Below are 17502 nucleotides of genomic sequence, written 5' to 3'. Positions count from 1 at the left end.
ATTTTAAATTATGTTTTATGTTTGAATAGGGGGAATGTTGCGTGCTTGTGTTTTGATACATTTGGTTGATTGTTTAGAGAAAAAGGTTGAAAGAATAGAGTGAGAGAGTTTAAAGGAAAGGAGAGTTGTTTTTTTAAAAAAAGAAAGCTTTGGTTAGGTTTAGAAAAAAAAGGAAAGAAAATTTATTAAACAGATTGTTTGGTTAGGTTTAGTAAGGAGAGATGATTTTAAAGGACTAGTTTGGAATGTTATTAAAGAATAGAAAGAGACAACCTACAGAAAAATAAAGATTTTTGTTTTTAAAGGGTTAGTTTGAAAGAGTAGAGGCAAGTTATTAAAGAAAAGAAAGATTCTTGATCAGGTTTATTAAGGAGAGATGATTTTAAAGGACTAGTTAGGCATGTTATTAAAGAATAAAAAATTCTGAGATAAATTTAAAGGGTGTATTAAATATAAAGTTAGGTTAAAACAGAGCACATGGCAGAAAAAGGAATTTTATAAAGCGGAGACTGTTTAGTAAGCACCCGTTAAAAATATAAAGGTAGGTTAATAAAGAAATATTTTAAAAAGCTTTAAAATACTAAATATAAAGGTAGGTTAAGAAAAGAGCATTTTAAAAGAGTTAGGAGTTATTTTAAAATAAATTAAATATTAAAAGAAAAAATATAAAAGTAGGTTAATAAAGAAACATTTAAAATATTAAATATAAGGGTAGGTTAAGACAAGAGCATTTAAAAATATTAAATAAAAGCGAAAAATATAAAGATAGGTTAAAAGAGCACGTGGCAGAAAAAAGGGAATTTTATAAAGTGGAGACTGTTTCGTAAGCACATTGTAAAAAATATAAAGGTACACAGCATTCCCCCTATTCAAACATAAAACATGAGGTTGTGTCCCTCTTACCCTGTATCCCTGGCTGTCTTGCAATGCTTTGCTACTGTAACTCTTTGTCTGGGATATTCACAATCAGCAACAAGCATGCAAGTCACCCATTGAGTGTCTGTGTATAACTGCAGCCCTGGTCCAGCAACTATAACCCCAGCAGGCATCACAATAACACATCAGTCACACTCTGGCTTCCAGCCATGATTACAACCAGCAAGGTGATCCCAAAACCACTTCAGGCCAGTCCCAAATTTTCCTCAAACGGTGTGCTCTGCAATGTCTAGCCCTCCCCTGGACAGTTCAGAGAAATAATAAAGTTTGTTTGTTCTTATAAATCTTTATTAGAACAAACAAAAGCACATTCCAGTTTATTAACTTAGCTGGGGTAAGTCTTCCCTGCAAAGACAACACTGAGTTGGTTTATAGTAAGATTAAAACAAATTTATTAACAACAGGACATAGGTTAAGTTATGCTAAGTAAAAGGAATAAAGTTAGAAAGGGTTACAGGCAAATAAAAGTGAAAACATGCATCTAAATGTCTACAATTTAGGGCTGATATACCCTTGGAACTTACATCAGCATAGCTGTAAGTCTTTCAGGGGTGTGAAAAACCCACACCCCGGAGGGATGGAGCTATGCTGACTTAGCCCCTGGGGTAGGCAGTACTAGCTCGGTGGAAAAATTCTTCCATCAACCTAGCTACCACCTCTCGGGAAAACGGATTACGCACGCTGACAGGAGAATCCCTCCCATCAGTGGATGTTGTGTCAGTGTGTGCAGCATTTTAAATCTAGCAAGGCACAGACTTTGTTCAAGATGGTTTCTCTCACCAGTCATTCTTCTTCCCAGCCATAGCTGACTTTCCCTCAGTCAGGACCTTACAGAAGTACCAAGAAGCTGGCTTCCCTTATCATACTAGATGAAAGCTCTTTGCCTAAGCTGGTGTCTCACTTATATTCAGTTTCCAGAGACTTCAGACCCGCCCTCTCGCCCTTGGCTGAAGGGCCCATCTTTCTCAGCTTTCAAGAGTTCCTTATTTCCTTGTGTCTGTCTAGTGATGGATGCCAAAGATGGCTTCTGTCTTTGCTTATATCTTCCAAAGTTCAGTGACTTTGTTTCAAGAGGCAGGATGAGCTCATGCTGTTCTTCCCTTCCTGTGGACTTCTCGCCCCTCTGCTGATTTCTATATAAATGGGGCTTCTCTTGTTTTTGGTTACACCATGCTTAATCTCATTGGAGACAGGTAGATAGCTGCCTTCGCTCCTGTTTGGGATGGATCCTGTTTCTCCCTGTTTGGTCCCCCGCCCTTTCTAGACCTACGAACCTTTGCAATGTATTCTTCTGAAGGTTATCCCTTCAAAGTAAATTTTATTCAGACTGAGAGGAAGGTGACATGGAGTCTGGTGGTGAAGGAAGCTCCATGCTGTTTTTTTTCCTTTGCTGGTGTTTGCTAAAATGCAAATTGTTCTGTTTCCTCCATTCTCCTCCCCCTGCTCTCTTGATGGTCCTGTTCACTGCTTATATGTAAATTGAGGCAAACCTACATTACTTTGTTTAGGACAGACCTATTTAACACCGTTACCTAGGCAACGCCACCTGGTCTTTCACATGTTCAAGTAAAATCATACTGGGGGAGTTAACTTTATATATAATGTTTCAACATACATTTTACCACGGTATTGTTGACCAGCAAGTTATTCGTTTTTAAATGATATCTCATAAGGCATATTTTGTACAAAAGATTTTCATAGTAATGTATAGGGTGTGAATACCTAGGTGCTTTGGGTCACAGGTGGATTATCATTAAAAGTCTTCTTTGCAATGTTGTAGCCATATTGCACGCAGGATATGAGAGAGACAAGATAGGTAATGTAATATCTTTTTACTGGACCAATGTCTTGTTTCTCTCATTAAAAGGCTTCACAGTAAAAGTGTATTTCAAGGCGAGGCTTAAGTGAAGAAAGGGTGGTGGTCATTTGGCATGCATGTATGGGACTGGAGTTCTGGGTGTGAGGAGCAGCATGGGAGAAGGTGTGAAGACAAGATACAGGAACCAGCTAGCATTTGGGAGAAGCATGAGCAATGGGAAGGAGAGTAAGAGTGTGTGTAAACATGCAGTGACTATAGAGTAGCTATGCATAGATTCCAATACTGGTTCAGTTTTTAGAAACGGAACCCCTCAGAAATACTTTGATTTCTTTACTTTATAAGGCCCTTTGATTTCTCTCTAAGGTGTGCTGCTGAATAACACAGAAAATGAGAGGAGATGTGAAAAAACAGGAGATCACTAGAGCTTGGGAGGAGGTAAATCTAGATTCAAGAGTGGGAGGATGAGAGAGCTGCAGCAAAAGAGCATGTGTTAGGGCAGGGGTCTCAAACTCAAATGACCATGAGGGCCACATGAGGACTAGTACATTGGCCCGAGGGGCGCACCACTGACCACCCCCCCTGCTGCCCTGGCCCTTCTCCCACTCCACCCCTTCCATGAGGCCCCTCCCTGCCCCACCTCTTCCCACCCTTTCCCTGCCCCCATTCCAACCCCTTCCCTGAAATCCCCACCTCAACTCTGCCCCCTCCCTGTCCCCAGGGAGTGCAGGAGGGGTGCAGGGTGCGGCAGGGGGCTCAGGGCAGGGGGTCGGGGTGCAGGGTGGAGTGGGGTCAGGGTGCAAGGTGTGGCAGGCGGCTCAGGGCAGGGGGTTGTGGTGCAGGAGGTGTGCGAGGTGCGGCAGGGGGCTCAGGGTAGGGGGTCAGGGTGCAGGAAGGGTGTGAGGTGTGGCGGGGGCTCAGGGCAGGGGGTTGGGGTGCAGGAGGGATGCAGCAGGGGGCTTAGGGCAGGGGGTCGGGCTGCAGGGTGGGGTGGGGTCAGGGTGCAGGGTGTGGCAGGCGGCTAAGGGCAGGGAGTTGCAGTGCAGGAGGGATGTGGGGTGCAGCAGGAGGTTTAGGGCAGGGGGTTCGGCAGGCAGCTCAGGGAAGGGGGTTGGGGTGCAGGAGGGGTGCGGGGTGTGCCAGGGGCTCAGGGCAGGGGGTAGGGGTGCAGGGTGCGGCGGGGGGCCCCTCCAGGTACCTTCCGCGAACGGGGAACCGCGGCCAATGGGAGCATCGGGGAAGGTACCTGGAGGAGCGGCCAGGGCAACACACAGACCCCTGTGCTCCCCTTCCCCCAGGTCCCAGCTGCTTCCTGGAGCGGCATGGGGGCAGGGCAGGCAGGCAGGGAGTCTGCCCTGCCCCCGGTGCATGCCGGGCCGGAGCCGCTCTAGGTAAATGCTGGTGGGGCGGGGGTGCCGCGGGGAGCTGGCGGGCTGCAGAAAATAACCCCTCAGGCTACATGTTTGAGACCCCTGTGTTAGGGCAAATGATCTCTTGCTTAAGATGCTAGTATCAGGTTCTAGAGACGTAGGTTCAAGTCCCTGCTGTACCCAGCTTCCCATGTGGCCTTAGTCAAGTCACTGAGGCCCAAATCCTCAAGGCATTTAGGTTCCTAATTCCTATTGATATGGGCCTTAGTTTCTGAATGGGGGCCACATAAGTACTATAGGCCTGGCTAGACCTAAGTAAGTTGCCTCATTCTTAGTGGCCATAATTGGGAAGGTGACTGGGAAGCTGTAAATAGGGGCTTGACAAACATTATGCTGGAGTCAGGATGTCTGTGCTATCTAGGATAAGCAGCAAGCCAGTGTTCCCTCTTATTTTTCCCATCCATGTGTGGAATGAATTTTGTTATGTGCACCAATATGGAGGTGATGTGTGACACATCACCTCCATATTGGTGCACATAACAAAATTAATATGGTGGGGGTGGGGCTAAGGGGTTCAGAGTGTGGGAGGGGGCTCAGAGCTGGGGCAGAGGGTTGGGGTGCAGGGATGTGAGGGCTCCAGCTCGGGGTGTGGGCTCTGGGATGGGGCCAAGGATGAGGGATTTGGGGTGCAGGAGGGTGTTCCGGGGCTATGGCAGGGAGAGAGGACTCCCCCCAGCTCTCTCTCCCCACAGCAGCACCTGGGCTTGGGCAGGAGAGGCGTCTCTCCCCACCACAGCAGCTCTGGGGCTACAGGATAGGTTTCCCTCGCCGAGCCCCAGCGGGGGGGGGCTGGATTCACCATTCCCGGCCAATGGGAGCTGCAGAGAGCTGAGCCTGCTGATGGTTAATGTAAACAAAATGTCTCACGGCCCGCCAGCGGATTACCCTGATGGGCCACGTGCCAAAGGTTGCCAACTCCTGCTCTAACATATAGTTCTGCCACTAAAGACTCATTAAGAGAGTACTACTGGCCATGATTTTATATTTATTTTGATATTTGTACTAAAACCTCCTTTTGAAAATTTTGCACTGAAATAGTTTACAGAGAGAGAAAGAGCAGGACCACATTCTAGAAGGGACAAAGCAAGGGCGTATGTACCAATTTTTTTTTTCTGATTTTAACTTGGCTCCAGAAGTAGGAAGTTTGAGAGGAGAGTTTAAATCTAGGATGTTTGGCAATATCTGTGTATAGCCTGGTCACTGAGCTAACAGACCAGAAAGGCTGACTGGGCTTCTTACTTAAAGAAATTTCAATCCTTGTAGTCCACTCCATTAAATAGGTATTCCTTCTCCCTATACACCACTTTTTCTGATTGCAGGAAAGCAAAATAATGCCTCTTTTATTTTTGCAAGGAATGTAGTCACTCCTCTTGATGCACTGTGGTCAAGCTGGGAGCTGTGAAAAAAGAAAGATAATCTTCATCACTTTATCCACTAAGCCATCCATTTAAATCTAAGATAATACATTTTTTAAATAAGCATTGATATTTCCACCAGTTTATGAGGGCTTTTAACAAGCAATTTTGCTGCGATCTTTGAGTTATTTCCTTTAATAGTTGACATCCCTGTTGTCACGGCTGCTTCTGTCTCAAAGAGTATTAATTTAACCTATATGTGCACTTTAGTTAAATGTATTTTGGCAGACTTTCACAACTGAAATCAAGTGCTGAGCACTGCAGAGTATTTTTCTAATTGGACATAAAATTCACAGAGGTTTTTTAATCATACGATTACTTGCTTTATGGCATTTTCAGTGAGACTTAATGAGCTCATTTTAGGGCACGTTGGTCAAACCAATGGTATTGCTAATTTGTTAAAGGCTATAAACAAGTCACTTGATGCATCTCTTTGCTAAATTACTTCTTTGAAAATAACATTATTTTCTTCCTTAATATAATCGTATACAGAAGAGTCATTTTGGGAACAAAATGTTTGCATGTGTAACCCTTTTGCCCATCAGAGTTGGCAGCAACAAGGGCCGGATTCAGTATCTAGGGGTTCCATTCCAATAACACAATGCAAAACCGGCGCGAGCCCCCACCCCCGCTGGGCACCGCTAAGAGGCAATACTTCCCCTCTCGCAAGCACAGAGTCTGAGTGTAGCAAAAGCCTTTTAATAACAGAGAGAAACAATGTGGCATTATGTTGGGGAAACACCACCAACAGGATTCATAACACAACCCATAAGCAAAACCCAACCCAAGCTAATTGGACCGTGTTCTTTCCCTTTGGTTCTTGAGTCCAGCAATCCAAAATCACCCAAAGTCCCAAAAGTCCAACAACCCAAACGTCTCTGTCCCTGGTCAGTGCCGAGTTTGAAAGTTTATCTGCGGTGCTTTAACTCCCAACCTGGGTGGAGATGGGAGGGTTAAAGGGCACCTTACATGATCCGAAGCTGATTGCGCCGCTCCACCAGCTGTCCCAGAAATTGCTCTGCTTTGCCAGCACCCCCCCCCGTGAGCTGCGCCAGCCGTCCCACAAACTGCTCCACACTATGTCTTCAGGCTCCTCCCGCTACTTAACACACACTCAGTGATTTCAACTCTATCATGATTTCAGCTTGTAGTAGGGGAGCCTTAGGGCTGGTGCACCGTTAGCCCAAAGTGAATTCAGCTCAACAGCCTGTAACTAGACTCCTAAGGGAATCAATATTAGCTCTAATATTCCACACTGGAGAGAGCAGAAGGTGCAATTAGCATGTAGGACCCTCAACAGAGGCCCATATCACCACATATTAATATCTATCCCCAGCCTCTCTCTCCATTCACTGAGTTTTGGAACCCATGTCCCTTGCCTAGCAAGGGCTATTTAGTTGATGGCAAGTCCCTCCATCATAACAAAAGGCCAAGTACAGTTCCACTGTCTTTGATTCACATAATCAGGATAATAACAATTTATTCCTCCTGCCCCAATAACAGAGAAACTGGGGATCCCACAGCAGCCAAAGTGACCATTTGGGCAGCTATGGGCTCATGCTAGGCAGGGTGGGTGTGCCTTTGCAAATGAGATCAGCCCCTGAAGTTCTTCTCCACAACTTGCCACAACTCACCACCAGATGTGAGGGTGGAGCTCATCCTGACTCTGCTTACGCATGTATATATTTTGCCATAATTGTTTAGCTTCAGCACAACTACACAATGTAGTATTCCTTGCAAACCTCTCTTCACTGAGTATCTCAGTCATATTATTTTACCAGCCCAGAATGTTTTTAATTGGAATTTAGTCTTTTGAGCTTTGGATAGAGTAGTGAGGCTTTAGTTTGAGACATGATGCACTAAGGGGATGTAACAAACAATTTGAAGGAATGGCAGAAGGAAGACAGGGAAAACAGTATTCATAAGATCCAAATGCCATCATCTTCAGTATCCTGGTGCCCCCTGATGCTATGCTGACACATTGATTCAGAGGAAAGAGTGCCATCAAATCGCCAAGGCTGTTTTCCTGTGGCACCTGTGAAGGCTCCCATCCAATTGCAGTGAATCTATCCCTGGAGTGGGAGTTGGAAGACCTGGGTTCTATTTCCTGCTGTTATACTGACTTGGTTAGGCAAGACACTTAACCTGTATGCCTCACTTTCCCCATCTGCAAAATGAGGATAATTTGACGCACATTTTTGTAAAGTGCTTTGAGATCTATGGATATAGAGTTCTACATAGGAGTGAAAAGTATTCTTATTATTGTATTGTCCCATTCCTACCTGACCCTACTTAGCTTTGTGAGATCTGACATGTCCACAGTTCAAGGATGGTTTGCCTCAGGTCAGTAGCATTTTGTAGGTGGCAGATGTTGGGACACTTGGAGATAAATAGTTATTTTCTTGCTTGTTTGCATTGTATCAGATGTACTGAGGTTTTCATGCTTGGTATCAGTATTATCCTTGCTTCTTCCTACTAAAAAGTTTCTCATTTTTATTCAGATATAACAAGGCAAAGTAGTGTTAAAAGGATAGACGGAAGGCAGTCTAGACCATTTCTAACAGTACTAATTTACCTTTCTGTCTTTTTATTTGTGTGTGTGTAGATTTTCTTCTCTCTCCCAATGTATAACAACAAATTATTTAGCAGACCCAAACTTTTTATTTTCAGCTTGTGACGCCTCTCTTTTGACCTGTGCACAAACAAGGTTTAAGTTTTACACCTTGTAACTTTTTGGTGGTCATTTATTTATATGCATCCAGAGGCTCTCCTAATGTAATAGACCACTCTGCTCTTCCTAATAAAAATAATAATGGGAATATTTGCCATGGGTGCTATAATGAAGGCCAATACGTTTTAATGTTTCTTCAACAAAATGGTTTAAGCATGACTGTTCTATGTGTCAACTATTTATTTTGCCCTACAGAGGACATATTTGGCACTAAAAGTTGTAATGTATTAGCATCTGATACAGTACAGAGCCAATGTTAACCAAATTAGCCTCACAACACTCCCATGAGCTAGAAAAGTAAGGGGTAAGCCCCCCTCCCTCACTTCTGGGGGCACTAGGACCCAGATGGTGCATTCTCCTACAATCCCCATCATGTTGTGGGGGGATAGCTCAGTGCTTTGAGCATTGGCTTGCTAAACCCAGGGTTGTGAGTTCAATCCTTGAGGGGGCCATTTGGGATCTGGAGCAGAAATTGGGGATTGGTCCTGCTTTGAGTAGGGGATTGGACTAGATGACCTCCTGAGGTCCCTTCCAACCCTGATATTCTATGAAACCTGTCATTATGCAAGGCACTGCATTTAGCTGTATGGAGTGGAAATCTATCAACTGCATGAAAAAACTTGTACAGATACAGACAGACATCATCTTCCTTTCCAAATGCAAACAGATGGACATCGTTCCAAAAGGACTGAAGGTAAAAAATCCATTGCAATCTACATACCACACAGACTATGCTGACAGCTTGTGCCACATGCTCTCAAAGAAACTGCGGAACCACCTGATCAACATCCTCTACAGCAAACAGGGAAAGATAAAGAATGAGCTCTCAAAAATGGATACTCTCATAAAAAACCAACCTTCCACACAAACTTCCTCGTGGCTGGACTTTACTAAAACTAGACAAGTCATTTACAACACACACTTTGCTTCTCTAGAAAAGAAAAAGGACACTAAACTTTCTAAACTACTACATGCCACAAGGAGCCACAGCAATGGTTCCCTCAACCCACCCAGCAATATTGTTAACCTATCCAACTATACTCTTAGCCCAGCAGAAGCAGCTGTCCTATCTCGGGGCCTCTCCTTCTGCCCCTTCCCCCCCCACGAACATGATACAGTTCTGAGGTGACCTAGAATCCTATTTTCGACGTCTCCAACTCAAGGAATATTTCCAACACACCTCTGAACAACATACTAATCCACAGAGACCTCCCTATCAACACTACAAAAAGAAGGATTCTAGGTGGACTCCTCCTGAAGGTCAAGACAGCAGACTGGACTTCTACATAGAGTGCTTCCGCCGACGTGCACAGGCTGAAATTGTGGAAAAGCAGCATCACTTGCCCCACAACCTCAGCCGCGCAGAACACAATGCCATCCACAGCCTCAGAAACAACTCTGACATCATAATCAAAAAGGCTGACAAAGGAGGCGCTGCTGTCATCATGAATAGGTCGGAATATGAACAAGAGGCTGCTCGGCAGCTCTCCAACACCACTTTCTACAAGCCATTACCCTCTGATCCCACTGAGAGTTACCAAAAGAAACTACAGCATTTGCTCAAGAAACTCCCTGAAAAAGCACAAGATCAAATCCGCACAGACACACCCCTGGAACCCTGACCTGGGATATTCTATCTACTACCCAAGATCCATAAACCTGGAAATCCTGGGCACCCCATCATCTCAGGCATTGGCACCCTGACAGCAGGATTGTCTGGCTATGTAGACTCCCTCCTCAGGCCCTACGCTACCAGCACTCCTAGCTACCTTCGAGACACCACTGACTTCCTGAGGAAACTACAATCCATCGGTGATCTTCCCAATAACACCATCCTGGCCACTATGGATGTAGAAGCCCTCTACACCAACATTCCACACAAAGATGGACTACAAGCCGTCAAGAACACTATCCCCGATAATGTCACGGCAAACCTGGTGGCTGAACTTTGTAACTTTGTCCTTACCCATAACTATTTTACATTTGGGGACAATGTATACCTTCAAATCAGCAGCACTGCTATGGGTACCCGCATGGCCCCACAGTATGCCAACATTTTTAGGGCTGACTTAGAACAACGCTTCCTCAGCTCTCGTCCCCTAACGCCCCTACTCTACTTGCGCTATATTGATGACATCTTCATCATCTGGACCCATGGAAAAGAAGCCCTTGAGGAATTCCACCATGATTTCAACAATTTCCATCCCACCATCAACCTCAGCCTGGTCCAGTCCACACAAGAGATCCACTTCCTGGACACTACAGTGCTAATAAACGATGGTCACATAAACACCACCCTATACCGGAAACCTACTGACCGCTATTCCTACCTACATGCCTTCAGCTTTCACCCTGACCACGCCACACGATCCATCGTCTACAGCCAAGCTCTGCGATACAACCGCATTTGCTCCAACCCCTCAGACAGAGACAAACACCTACAAGATCTCTGTCAAGCATTCTTACAACTACAATACCCACCTGCGGAAGTGAAGAAACAGATTGATAGAGCCAGAAGAGTTCCCAGAAGTCACCTACTACAGGACAGGCCTAACAAAGAAAATAACAGAACGCCACTAGCGGTCACCTTCAGCCCCCAACTAAAACCCCTCCAACGCATTATTAAGGATCTACAACCTATCCTGAAGGATGACCCAACACTCTCACAAATCTTGGGAGACAGGCCAGTCCTTGCCTACAGACAGCCCCCCAACCTGAAGCAAATACTCACCAGCGACCACATGCCACACAACAGAACCACTAACCCAGGAACCTATCCTTGCAACAAAGCCCGTTGCCAACTGTGCCCACATATCTATTCAGGGGACATCATCACAGGGCCTAATAATATCAGCCACACTATCAGAGGCTCGTTCACCTGCACATCCACCAATGTGATATATGCCATCATGTGCCAGCAATGCCCCTCTGCCACGTACATTGGTCAAACTGGACAGTCTCTACGTAAAAGAATAAATGGACACAAATCAGATGTCAAGAATTATAACATTCATAAACCAGTTGGCGAACACTTCAATCTCTCTGGTCACACGATTACAGACATGAAAGTTGCGATATTACAACAAAAAAACTTCAAAACCAGACTCCAGCAAGAGACTGTTGAATTGGAATTCATTTGCAAATTGGATACAATTAACTTAGGCTTGAATAGAGACTGGGAGTGGCTAAGTCATTATGCAAGGTAACCTATTTCCCCTTGTTTTTTCCTACCCCCCCCGCCCCAGACGTTCTTGTTAAACCCTGGATTTGTGCTGGAAATGGCCCACCTTGATTATCATACACATTGTAAGGAGAGTGATCACTTTAGATAAGCTATTACCAGCAGGAGAGTGGGGTGGGGAGAGGTATTTTTTCATGCTTTGTGTGTATAAAAAGATCTTCTACACTTTCCACAGTATGCATCCGATGAAGTGAGCTGTAGCTCACGAAAGCTTATGCTCAAATAAATTGGTTAGTCTCTAAGGTGCCACAAATACTCCTTTTCTTTTTATGATTCTATGTGATCTCTGGAGAAAACTGCAGAGAGGAGCCAGCCAGAGACTCCAGCCAGTTGGGGCAGAAGCAGCCAAAGCAGGGACCTCTGGGCATTCAGAGAACCCTCTACAGTACTGACTGGATGTTCTCTACCCTGTGCTGAATGGCCGTTTGCTCCATCCCACTCCCTCACACTCTCTTCACCTCAGCTTCACTCCACACCTGCCTGTGTTATTCTCTCCGCCCCTGCCCTGGCCCCCTCACTCACCTCCTCTTCCCTTTCCACTTAGCCGAGTCCCTCCTAACTAAACCCACCGCAAAAAAATTGTGGAACTACCATGTGGTTTGCTGCCTCTGCTTGTGTATCAGATCCTGCCCCCACCCTGTGCCCGTCTAGTCTATTTAGATTGTACACTCTAGGTGCAGGGACCGTCTATTACTGTGTACGGTGCCTAGCACAATGGGGCCCCAGTCTTGGTTAGCCCTTTGGCACTACTATCATAGAGACTATTATGATTATTATGAATAATAATATTAAGCTCATTTACGGATGGGTAACAAAGAGATGGGGCTGATTCTCTTTTCCTTTCTACCAGATTTAAACTGTATTTTAAAGTGTAATTCAATTAACTTTGGTGGTGTTGCTCTGGATTTACACCAGTAAAGTGAAAGTAGTATCATTTTCAGAACATTTCAGTGACTTGTCCAAGGTCAAATAATGAGTCAGTGGCAAAGTCAGAACTAGAATTCAAGAGATCATAGAATCATAGAACTGGAAGGGATCTTGAGAGGTCATCTAGTCCAGTCTCTTGCACTCATGGCAAGATTAAATATTATCTAGATCCTGATTCCCTGTTCTATAACAATAGCACTTTGGATTTAAATAGCATCTTCACACCACTAGCTTGGAAAATTTTAACAAAAGAAATAACAGAATCTTGAATTCTCTTCTCAATTGTGGCTAGAACTAATTGTCCTGTGTCTAGAAAGGTCTAAGTCCTATGGAAATAAAGGAAGGAGAAATAAATTACCTTTGGATGAACTTCTGTAGAAGAGAAGAATGAGGGGGGCTTTGATAACTGCTTTCAACTACCTGAAAGGGGGTTCCAAAGAGGATGGATCTAGACTGTTCTCAAGGGTAGCAGATGACAGAACAAGGAGTAATGGTCTCAAGTTGCAGTGGGGGAGGTTTAGGTTGGATATTAGGAAAAACGTTTTCACTAGGAGGGTGGTGAAACATGGGAATGCGTTACCTAGGGAGGTGGTGGAATCTCCTTCCTAAGAAGTTTTTAAGGTCAGGCTTGACAAAGCCCTGGCTGGGATGATTTAGTTGGGGATTGATCCTGCTTTGAGCAGGGAGTTGGACTAGATGGCCTCCTGAGGTCCCTTCCAACCCTGATATTCTATGATTCTTTTTGATCAGAAATGTGACTTTTTCTGGGTAAATTTAACAGCAGCAAAGACAGATGGGTTTATGAAGGCTGCTAATGAGCAAAGAATGGAAATTAAGAGCCTCTTTATATGCAAATGCATGATTTTGTTTGTTTTCTGTTGAATTCTGAAGCACAGTGGGACACTGGGTATACTCATGTACAGTGCTTAATTTGTAATGAAAGAGGTGCCGAGGCTCAGCCCTGGCAAGCCCTAGCACAAATTGAGCGGGGTCAGGACATGGGGGCTTGTCCTGCTCCGCCTGTCTGGCATTTCTGCTGTTGAGCGGGGAAAGCCCCTGTGCCCTGACCCTGCTTCCGCGCCCCGACCCCAATCCCCGGAAGGAGCGCCAGCTGGGCGGAGCAGAGCAAGCCCCTCCACCCCAAACACGCTCCCCGGCAGGAGTGCTGGGCAAGGGGTTGGCGGGACTGCAGGCAGAAGGGGTGGGGAGGACCTCCCACTTGCTCTTGCCCAGGGCCCCACGAAACTGTAATTTGCCTCTGGGTGCAGGGCTTGCTTGTGAGTGCACTGAGTTCTCCAGACTGACTGCATTGTGGAAATAGAGTTTTTAAAATATTTCTGCAAAAATACAAAATCTTTGTGCAACATGTATGATCATTCCATAGTCGTCGGGGGGATAGCCCTGGTGTAAAGCAATATCTACATTATTTCTAATGTAGCCATTATCAAAGTACCAGACTGTCAATCACAATGCACCAACTCACTACAAGCCTGGGAACTAGGGACAAAATTCACCCCTGTACAGAGGACCAGCCCAAGACACTGAAGTCCCACTCAAAATAAGTCTAATTCCTGCTTATTGTGGGACATTAGTTTGCTTTATTTTGAGTTGTGTTGCACAGTCATATGCTGGTTTTCTAGAGGGCTGAATTTTACCCCAGGAGTTTAAATTCATTTTAGAAAGTACTAACATTATATTTATAAATTCCCAAAACTCTCCGTCGGTAAGAAATAAATACAGGGTGAAATTCAGTAAACAAACTTAGTGTGACTCATTAAAATCAATAGGATTGCATTGGTGTAAATCAATATAGAATTTGGCCCACATTACTGAGATCTACAACTAATATTTCACTTGCTTTGATATTCTTATTTTGTTGGAAAAGCTTGAAAAATTATGACCCCTTTTACAAAAATTTTGAAACAAAACAAACAACGCAATAGAACATCTTACATTCTGAAATATTAATTTTAAAAAAATCCAAATATGAAAATAGTTAAGAAAAAATGAAGAACTTTAAAAAATAGAAATTGCCGGTCACACTTAAGCTCCCTCAAAAGGTAAGATCTACAAGAAAACCAATTATGTAAAATTAATTGCAAGGCATTCTTTGAGTTAGAAAATTAAATCCATTTGGACTTTAGCAGCACTCCAGGGATTACTGCCCATTTCCACACACTTCTGATGGAGATAAGAATCAGAGGCTGGGAACACCTCAATAATCACAAAATCAAAGCCAGCATTTCTTAAAGGAAAACTGCTGTGATTATAGTACCTTATCTAGATGAATGTTACAGTATAGTAGCCAAATAAATATTTATTAACTAATAATCCATATTCAAAACTCAGTTTGGAAAAGGGCTCAGAGAAACATCTGTCCCTGTTTCATTATCTCCATATCTGTGGTGCTGTTGATGTTTCTCAATGAGAGATGCCTTTTTCCTGATATAGTTCATTATCAAGTGGGATTTTTATGTGTCTCAGATGGCAGCATTTGAATGCATGAGACAGGCAGGCAGTTCTCACTGATAATGTGAGATGAATTCTAATTTTAATTTTTGTTTTATTAATTTAACAACAACCTTGCTATACAACAAAGTGGAAAGTCTCCTACCAAATGTTGAACTGTGTTTCCTGAGTCAGGATAGTAACTCCTATTTCGTTGTTATTTTCTTAATATATTTAAGAGGCCTGAAATACTTTTGCTTAGTCATTTATTCTTCTGTGCAATTAAGTGTAGTGATAACAGTTGCCCTTCAAGAGCTAAGAGCTATAACAGCCCTCCTGTGGGCCGGACAGATGTAAGAATGAGTTTGTACTCTGAGTTGACCGTGCATCATGTGTGCAAAGACTGAGGTTTACATACCTGTGGAATGTCTCAAGATCCACTAGTGCATAGAGGTCTGCAAGCAAATCATGCAGATCTCACAGGATGAGGGAGAGCTGGGCCATTGACATAGGGCTTCTCCACGCTACTTCTGAAGCTCCCTTTAACCTGGGCAGTTTGAGTCTCTCTTGGGCCATGTTCTCTTGGCTTCTATTGGGGTTTTTTGAAAGCATGGAGCATGAACCAAGGCAAATTTATGCTTCCAAGGTGAGCATTTGTCCCTATGAGTATTTCCTCTTGGGTTTCCTAGGTGATAGAACAGAGTGGTTCCTCGCCGAGCCACAGCTTCCCCAGACATACAGTTTTTTAATGGTGGGGCTTCCACAGGCTTAAAATGGGGGGAGGGGGAGTTGCACAATTATTGCATTCATGTCTGAAAACAATTTTACCACATGTGATGGGGTGTTTATCCCACACTGTCCCAGAAAGGGTTAATACAGAGTGAGCAGGGGATTAATTAATCCAATGGACCACAGCTGAGGGGAATCAGGTGGCCAAGTAATCCCATGACTGAGTGAGGAAGCCCAGCTGAGGAGGAATGAGCTGAGATGAACTTATAAAGACAGGAAATTGGAAGCAGAGGGAGCTGCTAGGAAAGTCTGCAGTCACTCCCTGGGATGAGGGAGGTGGTCGTGGGCTTGGGCTTGCAAACTCAGAGTTGGGGGAAGCCAGAAAGGTGGGATGGGGCTCAGGGAAAGTCAGTAAGGTCTAGAAGAGAACAGATTTTGACTGCTGGGTAGAGGGCCTTGAGCCAGAAACTGGAGTAGGGGGCCCAGGTTCCGCTCTCAGCCACTGAGGAAGTGGTGCTATGAGGCAGTGAATGGGAAGACTACCTAGGACTGTTGGCAAGGAAAGACTTTCCAATCACAGAAGGGGAAGCCATTTGGTGACCTGACTGGAGGGCCAAGTCATGAAGAGGCAGCAGCAGCTCGTGGAGTGAGGGAGGGGCCTCACACTCAGAGAGAGAGGTGGAGAACAGCGTGTAACCATGAGGAGTGTTGATCTGGCTAGTTATTCCCCAGAATGCGAGGAGGAGGTGCCACCCTAGCAATGAGTGGACCAACCCGTTGTGACATTCCCCTGGTGTTATCTGGACCGGTGATCTCTTAGGTCACTCCAATCCTTGACTCTGGGAGACAGCCTTACCATGCTTCGCTGTGAGAACCCCCACTCCTGGGCTGTTCACACACAGCCTCTAGCATGTAAGCTGCTCCCAGCTACGTGAGTGAGCACTTTTGCCGGCCGCTGGTTGGATTCTGCAACCGAATGACATTAGCCAATATCTGTGGTCCCAGACACAACCCTAGGAACCTCAATCTTGCAGTGTCCAGTTATGCCCGCTGGATGCTGCAAGCTTATGTGAGTTCGTCAATTTAACAAAGAAATTTACATGTACCAGGCTTGTTATCCCAAGGAGAGTCTCTGGCACGCTTCAAACCAAATACTCTGCTTCAGGTAGAATAAACAAACGAATTTATTAACTACAAACAATAGATTTTAAGTGATTATAAGTCAAAGTACAACAAGCCAGATTTGGTCAAATGAAATAAAAGCAAAACACATTTTAAGCTGATCTTAACACTTTCATTGCCCTTACAAACTTAGATGCTTCTCACCACAGGCTGGCTTGTTGCCCTTCAGTCAGGCTCTCCCCTTTGATTAGCGCTTCAGCTGCTTGGTGGTGGTGTCTGTAAATGGGGGTGGAAGAGAGAGCATGGCAAACGTCGCTCCCTTTTATCATGTTCTTTCTTTCCTCTTGGCTTTGCTCCCCTCCCCCTTCAGAGTCAGGTGAGCATTACCTCATCGTAGTCCCAAACCGACCAAGGGAAGTAGGGTGACTCTTGAGAGAGTCCACCAGATCCTTTTTGCTGCCTAGGTGAGTGTCCTTTGTTCCTGTGAGGCTGGGCTGGTTTTGTCCCATACATGCCCTGATGAGGCATGAACTGTCCCTCTGCTCCTGGAGAGTTTTGCCTGGGTTTGTTTTAAGGCATGAGGATGCATTTTCAGCCTCATAACTATATACATGAAATTACAACCTATAACATTATTATATCAACAGTGCTCAGTGCATCATGAGCCTTCTGAAGACACCTGACATGACAAACGTTGCATTGGATAC

The sequence above is a fragment of the Caretta caretta genome, chromosome 1 (assembly GCF_965140235.1).
Source record: "Caretta caretta isolate rCarCar2 chromosome 1, rCarCar1.hap1, whole genome shotgun sequence".
Classification (NCBI taxonomy): domain Eukaryota; kingdom Metazoa; phylum Chordata; order Testudines; family Cheloniidae; genus Caretta; species Caretta caretta.
The sequence above is the reverse complement of the archived record's forward strand: the minus strand, read 5'-3'. Positions refer to the sequence as shown.